This window comes from Diabrotica virgifera, chromosome 9, assembly GCF_917563875.1.
Source record: "Diabrotica virgifera virgifera chromosome 9, PGI_DIABVI_V3a".
Classification (NCBI taxonomy): domain Eukaryota; kingdom Metazoa; phylum Arthropoda; class Insecta; order Coleoptera; family Chrysomelidae; genus Diabrotica; species Diabrotica virgifera.
The window spans coordinates 201,282,578-201,296,851 of NC_065451.1; the positions used below are offsets into that span (position 1 = coordinate 201,282,578).

General features: G+C 31.6%; 1 protein-coding gene across 2 annotated transcripts in view; it reads right to left on the reverse strand.

Annotated features, from left to right (window-relative positions):
* Positions 1-10,914, reverse strand: part of LOC114329289 (soluble guanylate cyclase 88E) — a 143,411-nt gene extending 132,497 nt beyond the window's left edge. For both annotated transcript variants that reach the window (XM_050661509.1, XM_050661510.1), the window contains exon 1: positions 10,683-10,914. The gene's annotated coding sequence lies outside the window, so the exon portion shown is untranslated. The remainder of the gene's footprint in view (positions 1-10,682) is intronic.
* Positions 10,915-14,274: the final 3,360 nt, after the last annotated feature.

The window sequence follows — 14,274 nt, forward strand, 5'->3', positions numbered from 1 at the left end:
AAAAAACCGGTATAACCGAAAACCGGTGTTTGGTCAACAATCGCCATCCCTAATCTAAATTAGGGATGGGAAAAACCTACCGGTTATAACATAAAACCGGTTTTTTCTTTTGACATAATCGGTTTTTCCGGTTGTTTTTTTGTCCCGCTTATAACCGGTTTTTTCTTTTTAAAGTAATAACCGGTGAAAAATCGGAGAAGTGGATAAATACTGAATTCGCAGAAAAAATGGAAACATTTTTCACCCCTCTCGCGTAAATGAGAAATGTTAAGCTGACTGAAACCGATTTCACAACACTGATGACTGATTTCTATACTGATATGGACTGATTTTGATTCAAATGGAGTATCTCAAACTAAAGCGCAATGTAAATGTAACCTATTGGGTATTGGTTATGATTAAAAAACCGAACACCGGTTTTTGGACTAACCGGTTTTTTTGACCGGTTTTAACCGCCAGGTTAAACCGTAGGTAAAAAACCGGTATAACCGAAAACCGGTGTTCGGTTTTTTAATCATAACCAATACCCAATAGGTTACATTTACATTGCGCTTTAGTTTGCGATACTCCATTCGAATCAAAATCAGTCCATATCAGTATAGAAATCAGTCATCAGTGTTGTGAAAACGGTTTCAGTCAGCTTAACATTTCTCATTTACGCGAGAGGGGTGAAAAATGTTTCCATTTTTTTCTGCGAATTCAGTATTTCTCCACTTCTCCGATTTTTCACCGGTTATTACTTTAAAAAGAAAAAACCGGTAATAAGCGGGACAAAAAACAACCGGAAAAACCGGTTCAGAATAGAAAATTTTTTCTATTCTGAAGAAAAGGGCATTTTTTACCAAACTACAAAAATTCGTTATTCGCTTTTAACTCCAGTTTTTTTTTAAACTAATCATTCTAAGCCATTCAATCTGGAATCTATTACTAATACATAAATAAAGAAGTATGAATAAGTCCAATGACTAAAAACACCGCTAACTTGCATTATTAAGCTTCCAATTGGATTTCTCTCAAAAAAAATATAGATTGATTTTTACCAGTAACTTTTTATTTTTTATCCTAGAAAGTTTGGTAAAAAAGAATTTTGTATGTCTCTACAAGATTTATATGATTATTAATATTGAATCCTTTTAAAACCCTAAGTCGCAAAAAGAGGTTACTGTAAAAGAGTTGGTAAAGGTGGTTTTTGCATATTATTACAAGTTTTAATTGTCAATAGCTCACTCAGCTTTTGCCACAGAAAAAATTTTTGCTAACCCCGTTCTTGGGAATTAAATAAGCTACAATTTTAGATTTACATATTTTTTTGTATCTCTAATGCTAATCTTTCTATTCTGAAGAAAATGGCATTTTTTACCAAGCTACAAAAAATCGTTATTCGTTTTTAACTCCATATTTTTAAAAACTAATAATTCTAAGCCACTCAAACTTCTAGAACTTATTTAATACATAAATAAAGAAAACCAAATAAGGTCAATGACTAATTTTAATTAGGGTGGTAAGTAAGGGGAAGTTTCCGATCACTTTTTCGCTAAAAAAATAGGGACTACTCTTTTCATAATAAGTCACTTAATTTTTGAGCTAGAAACTTTTTTTATTTATGTAGATAGATATTTTTAAATATTTTAAATTAGTTTGAACAAGTTATCCTCGAAAAAATGCAGTTTTCCCGTCTTTGAGTTTGAAACTACAATATTTAGCATTTGAGGAAGAAGAACTAACACATAATAAAGTATAGCTCGATTACTATTGGTCTTAAAGAAAACTGTTTTGTTTATATTTTCAAAATGTAAATTTTTGTTAAGCAAAGTTGTTTTGATAAAACCAAAACTTTTTGAGTTATTAGCAGAAAACTAACTAAAATCATTGATTTTTTCGATATAAAGCTAACACTTTCCATAGCGAATAAATCGAAAACTATTAACTTTATCAAAAAATGTATAGAACGTTTTTTTGCTTAGAATGAATGTTTTTACCAACTTTTGCCGTCAAAATAAAATAAAAAATTTCCACCCCCGAGACGGGGTGGCAACCACCCCCATGGTAAAAGCGCCTTTCGGCCTCATATAGATTTTGATCCTTGGACTATCCACTACTTATTCTCAAATTTTCAAGCAAATCGATCCATTCTGTAAAAATTGTGAGGTTTTGTCCTATTTTAAGCTTCATTACTTGGACTATTAGCACGGAGCTGCCATATTCAATATGGTTGCAAATGACAAAACATGATCTTCTAAAATGTTTTCAATGTACGTCACGTCCTAGCTGCAAGGCACTAGGCCGCCACCATCAAAATTAACGGTCTGTATACTGGCATAACGTTTCCCATAGGGAAGCGATATTGACGAAATTTCGTCTACAGAAGAGTTGGCCAAGAGTATGATAGTTGTAACCTCATACAGAACGTTAGTATTGGTGATGGCAGCATAGTAATATTTTTGCGGTATTGCTTGGAAGGGACATACCGAACTTATGGAGGTAATTGGGCGAATGACAGCAGACATATAAGTTGGAAACATTTTATATTATATTTTGCCATTTGCCAGCCATATTATATACGACAGATTCATGTTACTGAGCGATAATGCACGTTATTATGTCGCTAGAATAGTGAATACTTACCTTGATGAAATTTAATGTAATTTATGTTGTATGTAATTTAAAAGATTATATCGGCTGCCATATAGCCCATATCAGATTTAAATCCGATGGAGCATTTATATGACACTTTAAGACATCGCATTTGGAAAAGAAATACTAGGAGAGCTCTAAGAATGACAGCACAAAAAATTTCACTTCATAATATGATACTTTCAAAATATTCGATATTTTTGTCCATGAGTCTATACTATATTATAGATATTATGTACATATGCCCACAAATACACACTTATGCACACATGTACGTACACACGTACATAATAATAAATAAAAAACAAGAAAAAATATTGTGTGTATTTTGTACGCACGTAAGAAGTTATATTTCTATTATTATGATTTCAACGAAATTAATATACAGTATTTCTCATGATCATCTTTCAGTGCGTCACAGTTTTTCGATTTCTTTCTAACGCATTAAATTGTATGTGACAGAAAAAAAGGCACGTCGGTGATTACATTTCGTCGGTGACATTTTTATAACATTTATTCTAGTTATTCTAGTTGTCGATAGATGCGCCATAATAAAAAAATATTTTTTTTTTAATTAAATAATAATGTTACAAATATAATCTGTATAATTTATAAGACTATACAAATCAAAGAAAATACCATTTTATAAATGCAAGAAACACTTTTGATTTGTTTTTATTGCAAATTGAAAATAAAATGTGACATTTGTCAGATTTAACTAAAATGTCATGTTAGAATAAATGTCATAAATGTGTATTATCACGGACTTACCCTTTTCCCTATCATTTGTTACGCACTGAAAAATTATCATGAGAAATACTGTACTTAACAGGTTATTTGTATTTTATTTAAATATTAAACTAACTTTCTTTACCTACCACTTTTAAAAATATTTATTAAAACGATACCAAAAATATAAAAAAAAAATGAATCGTCCGGGATTTGAACCCGAGATCTCTTGATCTCCGGTCACACGCTCTACCACTGAGCTATATCCCTTTTGCTTTGACAGGTTACAAGATTTCTCATACATACTGACAAATTTAATACAAAAATACTTTAAATGTACTTACTATTATTATAAAATATCTCATTCCCGAGGAAGACAAATCCAAAGACACAAAAATTATAATAAATAATACATTTACTAAAAACACTAATATATTCTTTTCACACCTTTTCTTGCACTGATATATTTATATATAACTTGAAAGATTCAGCAACTAAACGCCATACTGTCTGTGTGCGCATGCGCGCAGTATTGTGAAATTTTACTCTCAATCGCGCCTAAAGAAGTATAACTTCAAAAATACAAAATGGAAGTGGAAACATTAAATTATAGGTATGCTCTTCATATAGGGCCCAACTTAAATTGGTTGACATTAAATACGGAATTAGACAAATAATACTTAATGCTATTACTAAATACTAATATTAAATACTAATAAATATTAAAAGATAAATTTTTTTCACTGCACTAAGACATAAACCCGATTTTGACGATTTCGAACGTGCCTTTGACAGCCTGTCTCATGCTGCTATATGGAAAATTTTAGAGCTAAGAAACATTCCTCATAAAATAATTTCCATTATAAAGTCACTGTACACTGAGGCGACGTGCAGCGTGACACACAATGGGGTCAACAGTGACGAATTTGACGTACTTACTGGAGTCAGACAGGGATGTGTGCTTTCTCCGTTTCTGTTTAACATAGCTCTGGACTATGTTCTCTTCAAACTAGACTTCGACACAAAAGGGATACAATGGACGTTAACCACACGCCTAAGTGATCTGGAATACGCCGACGATATCTGCCTGTTAGGACAAAGGTTCCAGGATGTGGCCGACCAATTGGAAACACTATCCACTGAGGCCAATAAAATAGGTTTAAAAATCAATATTGGTAAAACCAAGTCGATGAGAATAAATGCAAGGAACAACACGCTATTTAATATCGACAACAAGCAGATTGAAAATGTGGAGAACTTCACGTACCTTAGAAGTGTCATAACAGAAAGCGGAGGTACAGAAGACGATATTCGTATGAGGATACGAAAAGCTCAACAAGCTTTCAGCATGCTTAACCCTGTTTGGAGGTCTGGAGAATATACTACAAGGACAAAGATCCGAATATTCCAGTCAAATGCTATGTCTGTTCTACTCTATGGATGTGAAACCTGGAAAGTGATAAAATACCTTACAGACAAATTGCAGGTCTTTGTTAACAAATGTCTACGAAGAATTGTTCGTATTTTCTGGCCAAACACCATCAGAAACGAAGATCTGTTACACCTGACCCAAAAAAAGAGGGTAGAAAATTAAATAAAATACAGAAAGTGGAGGTGGATAGGTCACACACTCCGAAAAGATAGTTCCAGTATTGCAAAAAATGCCCTAGAGTGGAATCCCCAAGGAAAGAGAAAAAGAGGTCGCCCAGCACAAACTTGGAGAAGATCCATCATGGACGAGATAAGAAGTCAAGGAAAGTCTTGGAATGAGGTGAAGGCCCTAGCGCAAAATAGAACCCGATGGCGCGTTTTCACTGAAGCTCTATGCTCCACTTAGGAGTTCAAGAACATTATATATATATAAGACATAAACCCGGTTCAACGCCTCGGAGGTTTGGGCCCTCTTTGTGTGGGTGTGTGTTTTCGTTTTTATTAGGTTTTTTCTTTTTTTATTGGTTATTCTTTTTTGTTGGCTCCGCATAATTTTAAAAATTAATAGCGTTTTTTTTTCAAAAATTTAAGATTGCAAAATTATTTTGTGAAAATGAATTGATCAATTAATTGTGCTAAATTTTGTGTAGTGATTTTATTTTCTATATTACAAATATTTTGTTGGTAAATTTCTAAGGTTCTACGTGGCTTTTAAATACCTGAAAAAGATATTGGAAAAGACTATAAGACTTGTACACACTTCTAAATAGGTCAAAACGGCAAAAAGGTGTATGTTTTCAAAAAACTTTTGATAGTGTGTAAAAAATATATTTTATATCAGCTAAGTACTTTCAACACATAACGTGCCATCATCAGAGCTTCCTAAAAGGACATATTTAAGATAAGATTTTTTTTCATATAAAAAAATGAGTGAAAAACTTACGTCCTCTTAAAATACCTTCATAGAAGAGCAATTGCTTAACAACACAACAAAAAACATGAATACTGGGCAAAAGCCACAGATATAGGGTTATTATACCATCATGTATTTTGTTGATATCATGTTTTTTGTTGTGTTGTTAAGCAATTGCTCTTCTATGAAGGTATTTTAAGAGGACGTAAGTTTTTCACTCATTTTTTTATATGAAAAAAATCTTATCTTAAATATGTCCTTTTAGGAAGCTCTGATGATGGCACGTTATGTGTTGAAAGTACTTAGCTGATATAAAATATATTTTTTACACACTATCAAAAGTTTTTTGAAAACATACACCTGTTTGCCGTTTTGACCTGAAAAAGATATGTTTAAATATTATATTACCTATATAGATTAATAGTCCAGGGTAATAAAGTTTTTTCCATGACACTTGAACAGCCAGGGTACTGAAGCGTTTTTTCGACAGGTAATACCTATAAGATCAAATTGTAACTATTTCCTGCATAGGATCTGGCGGCCATTTTTATTTATAAACAATTAAGTGTCAAAAAATGGCATTTTTCACTTTTTTTCAAATCAATGGAAAACAGGGAAACTTATGGTTTTTTTAGTAAAAATATCTTCTAGATTATGGAAAAAGTTTTAAAATGACGTATTACAAAGTTTGATATACTCATTTATTGTTAATATAATTACGAAAAAAGGTCGGAATTGCAAAAAAAATTATTTTCGCAAAAACTGTTATAAAAATTAGTGTACAGTTTTGAAATTTTAAAGCGATTCATTCAATTGTTTAAATTTTATTCAAATTGTTTATCCCAGAGAGCATTTTTTTTGCAATAACATAAGTCAGAAGAAAATAACGTTAGAACCATTCCACAGATGTCAAATGAAAGAGCATGAGTTATGTTTTCAACTTGTTTAAAAAAAGTGAATAAAAAATGCATTTATCAGTAATAAATAATTATGCAAAAGTATCGTAAATCTTTCCTTATAAACAGATTTGACAGTTCTTTATAATGATCCAGATTATATTAAAAAAATTGTACAAGAATTGTATCAATATTTAACGTTTTCAGAACTTGATAATGCATTTCAGGAACCCTTTAAATTGACAAACCTATTTTTAATAATTCGGGCTACAAAAGTGCATCCGTTGAAGCAAGTTTTTCAGCAATGAAACGGATTAGAACATTCCAAAGAAATGCCCATAAAGATCGAATGTCGTCATTTTCTTTAATTTTCATTGAGTAACGCTTTTTAAATGGATTAATGACAGAACCCTCTTTCTACGATTCTTTCATTAACATTTTTCCAGATAAAATGAACAAAAACTTATATTTGCGAGGTTCTTCTAAACAAGATTTTTTACATCTGGGTTTGGTAACACCTTAGAAAAAGTCACGCGTCGCCACTGGTGAAACAGGGTAAGGAGCAGAATCTATAAGGGGTCTCAGATGTACTCTTCCTTAAATTGAACTTTATTCATAGCTTGTATGAAAATATTATGGGCCGCCCAAAAACAATTGTGTTGACGACAATTCGGTAAGGCTCACTCCTTGAGACGTTGTATTTACATAGTTATACTATTAGTATTGCTACTACATTTAAGGAATAAGTTATACAACTATCTACAAGAGCTTTCGTTTCCCTTTATCTTGCTTTGTCTGATGATTTTTCAGGGATAGGAGCAGTTGATGCAGTATTAATAACTCCTCGCAGAAAATATAATGTATTTAGTGGCATTTCTGTGAAGATTAGTATATCTAATGGATTTACGGAAGGTAAATATTCTCCTTCTACTTCATGTGCTTCTAGATCCAGATAAATATCTTTTTGCTTAAATTATATTTAAATGTCCTATAGTTCTCCACAAGGATTTTTGATTGTTTAGTTATTTTTAAATCTTTCCAATTTATTGCTCAATTTTTCAATCTACTGTTCTTTCAATTTGCTCCATATTAAATCAGACATAATTTCTTACAGTAAAATTTTGAAAATCATGTTTATTCTTAATAAATTGTTAATTGTTTTATGCTGATTTCTAGGAATAATGAAAAATTGTACTATATCAAATAGAAATTAAAATGATAAAACATTTTAATATTTATTACCGAAAAAAAAAATGTTAATATGGTGTGTTTTATTTACATTTATGTCAATATTTTTTAATATGCTATATCTATTTTTTTCACATTGTTTATTAGTCCGTTCTTTAACGGTAAAATATTGCAAAACCTCTAAATTTTAAGGAACCGCTTGGATTGACATGAAATTTGGCATACACATAGCTAACAAGTCAAAGAAAAAAATTGATATTGTGCCGATATGTGCTTTTGCCCTGGGGATGGTTTTCAGCCCCTCTTGGGGGTGAAAAAATATTCGTCCAAAGAAAGTCAGGAAATGGGTAAACTGGCTAATTTTAAGTAACTCTTGATCTATAGAGTTTTTTCACTAAGTTAATACTTTTCGAGTTATTTGGCAGTGAATATGTTCATTTTTTCAACAAAATAACCACGCTTTTAGACGGTTTTTCGCAAATAACTTAAATAGTAAGTATTTTCTCGAAAAAACATTCTTAGAAAAAATATAGCCTGTAAAAAATTAAAAAAAAATGGTGTATACATCACGTCTCTACACCTAGTAGAAGCAGAGTTATAGCTAATGAAAAATAGGTTCATATTCGTCAAATTCCAAATGGAATACTTTAACGTGAAATAACCAATAATGAAGCACATTTCGGGGAAACCTCATTACAACTTATTTAAAGTGTTTAAAAAAAGCTTCATTTTTGTTTTATAAAAAAAAGAATGTGTGTGTACTATGTACGCACGTAAGAAGATATTCTTCTATTATATAATAGGTAATTTAAACGAAGTAAATATACTTAAAAGGTTATTTGTTTTTTATTTAAAAATCAAACTAACTTTCTTATCTACCACTTTCAAAAATTTTTTATTAAAACAACCAAAACTAAAAAAAAATATGAATCGGCCGGGAATTGAACCCGCAACCTTCCAATCTCAGTGCTAACGCATTTCTAACTACTCCATCGAGGCACTAGAAACAGACATGTAAGTTTCGGATATAATTACACAACACGGCACACGACATATAGTGTAAAAATGTTATGCTTACATAATATTTTATTAATCCAAAAACACAAGAATTATAATAAATAATACATTTCCTAAAACCACTAATATATTCTTTTAATGACTTATTTGCACGGTTACAGATACATACATACCTATCTTGAAAGATTAGCAATGAGCAATGAATGTCAAAACTACATACTGTCAGTGTGCGCAGGCGCGCGGTAAACGTACAATTTTACCCTCAATCGATTCGCCGCTAAAGAAGAATATCTTCAAAAAAATTTCCAGCATCAAAATTAAACAAGTTACGCTCAAAATAAAGTTATTCCCTTTTGGTTTTGGTAAAAAAATCGAGAAAACCACCCGCTAATTAGTATCTTAAATGAACTTAATCGTTACGATTTCACAAGTTTCTTGACTCGTGTATATATTATTTATATGATCTGTAAATTTCATCGGTTCAAAGTCCTTACTATTGAAATGGCTGTAGTTAAAAGGGGTTGAACGAGTCACTGATCACGAATGTATGCAAATTTAGAAACACCAAATCTTAATCAATTTTTATCTAACAGAAAAACAAAAAAATACATGATATTCAGAAAAGCAAATCTGACTTTTTTGTTTTTAGAGATTTTTGGTATCTCTAACAATTTTTAAGTTATTGTGAAAAAAAGCATATTTTTCAAAATTTAAATTTTTAAAAATTTTACTTTGAAACCAAATTTTTTCAAAAATAAGTAATTTGAATCGATGAAACTTACAGATCATATAAACACAACATAAATAAAATAATTTGTGGAGCGGTAACGATTAATTTCGTTTAAGTTGCTAATTAGGGGTTGGTCTTCCTGATTTTTTTTTTGCAAAAACAAAAGGGACCAACTTTATTTTGAGCGTAACTTACTTAAATTTAATGCTAGAAACTTTTTGTAAAAACAGAAATAAATCTTTTTTTAAACACTTTAAAAAAAGTTATAATGGATTTTCCCCAAAAAGTGCTTAATTTTTTCGATATTTTACGTCGAAATATTCTATTTGAAATTTGGTGAATATGAATCTATTTTTCATTGGCTATAACTCTAGTTCTACGAGATCCAGAGACCTAAAGCGTACACCATTTTTTAAACTTTTTTATAGGCTATATTTTTGCTAAGAACGTTTTTTCGACAAAATACTTACTTTGTGAGTTATTTGCGAAAAACCGTCTAAAAATGTGGTTATTTTGTTGAAAAATGAACATATTCACTCGCAAATAACTCGAAAAGTGTTGACTTGGCGAAAAAGCTCTATAGAACAAAAGTTACTTAAAATTAGTTAGTTTACCCATTTCCGGACTTATTTTGGATATATATTTTTTCACCCTCAAGAGGGGGTGAAAGTCACCCCCAGGACAAAAGCACACATCGGCACAATATCACTTTTTTTCTTTGACATGTAAGCTATACGCATGCCAAATTTCATGTCAATCCAAGCGGTTCTTTAAAATTTAGAGCAAAAACCGTGAAAGAATGGACTATATTTACAAAATATTATACTTATTTTTTAAAAGTTTTGTTTACTTTGATCTTGCTGTCATGCTTGTACGTTCCGTTGTTGCGAACAGCATAATATTTCGCGCATCAACACGTTTTTTCAAATATTTTCAAACGAAAATAAAAACATTTTAGATTTTATAACCTTAAAATAAATCGTAATTCGGAAAAAATATATTTTTACTACCGACATTTTCAACCAAAAGTTGCCAAATTAGCGAAATATATCAAGATTATCTCGTGTCATGTCCTAAGTAAACAAAAACTCTTTTTCAAATAAAATAACACCTCGTAATAAACGAGTAGGAAAACAAAACATACCTTATCCTTCCCTCTCGACTTAAACAGAACAATTTTCACAGTTTTTCTTCGTAAAAATTGATCGCGGAAAATGAAAATCTCGAAAGCTATTTAAAACAACGGCACAGTGAACTTTTAGGAGTTTTTCCGTTCATTTTTCATTCAATACACGCGAAAAACGTGCGTATTCTAAACAGAAACACCGAATGACACTTTTCATCCAGATGCTACGCGAGCCTGCTATGAAATCCAAGTTTCGTTGCCATCTGGGATCAGTTTTCCTGCGTTGGCCGGCGCGCAAGCGTGTCGTGGCAAAGGACACGCTGATGATAAATTGAGGCTGGGTATTAAAAGGATACATGTTTTTCTTAAAGTATCGTTTAGAATATATTTTTCGCCCGATATGATGGAAAAAACTTCAGTTCGCATGGGTGGTGTAATAAAACCCAGCACTTTATGTAGGTTAAAGACATATTTCTTGATGATGTAAACCAATGCTTCTTTTCCTTGATATCACTAGTCTGCAAAAAAGAAAATTTTTTTCTCCTTATTGTTTTCGTGAGTGACAACGTTATTTTCGGTGCTTCAAAGGCTGAATTTACCACGGGAATAAATACAATACAGTACATAGAATTTTCATAAAATGCACTGGTTAAATACTTTTCTCCTCAACGATTATTGAGGTATTTTTCGGTTCTTAAGTACAGTGCCGGATTTAGGGTACTTGCGGCCCTAGGCCAAATTACCCCGAGCGGCCCCCGATAACTTCACGATTATGTAATTAAACCACAAAAACTTAATAATAATAGTAATAATTAGAAATTTTATTTTAATTTTACTTTTTAAATTTCGTAATACAAAGTACACCATAAATGAATAGAAATGCCTCTAATGTTCTATTTGAATACGGACAGAAATATTGTGTTAAAATGAATTCACTAATTAATCTTGGTTTGCAAATTTGGCTAAAACCCCAAAACAGCTCTAACAACAATTTCTATATTTATAGAAATTTCGAAAAAGAAAATTTGTAGAAATAATTCTATATTTATAGAATCCTTTGAGATGTTGGTTTTTCGAAGGATGCTGAAGATCTCTTGGACATATCACGTGACCAACAACGAGGTGCTGAGAAGAATGGAGACTGAGAGAGAACTCCTAAATATTGTAAAAAATCGAAAAACGAGTTATCTAGACATAATTCGCAGAGGAGAAAGATACAGAATAGAATAGAATAGAAATATGCTTTATTGCCATGAAAAATTTTACAATTTTATCGACAAAGCTAATAAATAGTAAAAAAAAACAAAACAGTAACAATCCAATTTACTAAAATTACATAAATCGTCAATAAGTTAAATAAAATAAATAAATAAATCGAAGTTAAAACAGAAATAATCAATTGCAAAAATTTAAATAAATTGCAAATCCATAGTCTACCTAATAATTAATAAAAACGGTTTAAAAGTTAAAAAGTTAAACTGCTGCATATGACACCCAAATATAGATAAAAAAATAATAAAAATACTACTTGTGCAAAGGGTACTGTAATTTCTTAGTTATTGACTAAAATAATCTTCTACTGAATAATATGGTCTTTCGGACAGGTAGGCTTTTGTCAGTTTACGGAATTTGGGAAAAGATGGTGCAGATTTTAGTTGTAGGGGGAGATGGTTGTACATTTTTTTTGCGGAATATAATATCGATTTCTTTACTAACTCCGAGGACGGGGTCGGCAAATAGACGTCAAACGTAGAATTTCTCGTGAAGTAGTGATGATTAGGTCTTGGTGGAAAGACATGTAGATGTTTACGAATTAAGCAAACAGTTTCTAAAATATACAAAGATGGAAGGGTTAAAATTCCGTGATCTTTGAAGTAACTTCTGCAGTGTGTTGTTCTTCTGAGGCCAAACAGATATCTTATAGCTCTTTTTTGTAATTTGAAAATAACATCGAATTGAGCAGCTGTACCAGAACCCCAAAAAGGAAGACCATAACGAAGATGTGACTCGAACAAAGAAAAATATGTTATTTTGGAAGATGCTAAATTGAGTTCATTCGAAACAGATCTTATAGCATAGCAGGCTGAAGAGAGTTTCTTCCGTAACAAATCGATATGGAGGGACCATTTAAGGTTGCTGTCTAAAAAAATGCCAAGAAATTTTACAGAATCAACGGTACTGATCTGGCTGTTATTAAGAGGTAAGGGTTGAAGAGCTCCTTTATAAGACAATGCTACTGTTTTATCTACGTTAAACGAGAGTAAATTTGAGTCAGACCAGGTTTTTATTGTAAGTAGATCAGAAGTTATAGTAGCATGAAGAGTTGCAATATTTGAGTTGCTCCAAGTGATACTGGTATCATCAGCAAAAAGAAAGATGTTTCCATCGATTTTTAAATTAGTGATGTCATTAATAAAGATAAGGAAAAGTAGAGGACCCAATACTGACCCTTGAGGTACCCCACATACAATGTTTTTGAGACTAGAGTCTTTATCATTTGCTCTAACCAGTTGTTTCCTATCTTCCAAGTAAGATTGGAACCAATCTAAAGAAATGCCTCTAATTCCGTAGAAATTTAGTTTTTTTATCAAAATGTTGTGATTTACACAATCAAAAGCTTTGGCACAGTCACAAAAAACGGTGGCAGTGCAAAGATTATTGTTCAGTGCTTGATATACCTCATGTAGTACAGAAAACATGGCATCAGTGGTGCATTTATTATTTAAAAAGCCGAACTGATTTTGTGATAAAATGTTGTTTTCAACTAGAAAGGACATAAGTCGGGCTTTTATGAGTCTCTCAATAATTTTGGAGAGTACCGGTAGTAGTGCAATAGGTCTATAATTGCAGGTATTAGATATTTCACCACCCTTATGAAGAGGAATAATGATGGCTGTCTTCAGGCACTCTGGAAATTTACCTTTCTCAAAAGAATCATTAATTAGTGAGATGAGGACTTCTAACACATTTTCTGGAAGATTAGAAAAAATTTTGATCGATAGACCATCAGTACTACAGGAAGATTTGCTTTTGATACTATTAATTGTTCGGATTAGTTCAGATTTAACGACTGGTTTTATAAAGAATGAATTCGAGACCTTTCTTGAATTAGGGAGATATGAAATGGGGTCTTGTTGTGGCAAAATAGTTGATGTAATATTTTTACTCACATTAACAAAGTATTCATTTAGATTTTCAGGGTCTGGAAGGGAAAATGTTTGAGCAGTGTGGGTTTTATTTCGAAGATCGTTTATTATGGACCAAGTTTCTTTTGCAACACTTTTGGAGCTTCCCAGGCGGTTCTGGTAGTAGACTTTTTTAGCTGATTTTATAAGTTTAAGATAGGTTGCCCTGTACTTGATGATATATTCAGTGATAGAGACGTTGGTAGTAAATTTGTTGATATAGAGAAGAGAACGCATATTTTTGGAAGATATTCGGATACCTTTAGTAGTCCAGGGTTTGTGATGTTTTGGCTTAATTGCAATTAAAGGAAATGCTTTATTGAAGATACAAATAAGTTTATCTAAGAATTCACTGAAATTATTATTCACGTCCACAACTTTTTACTACTCATAATGGAAGGGAAAGTGGAAGGAAGAAGAGGTTC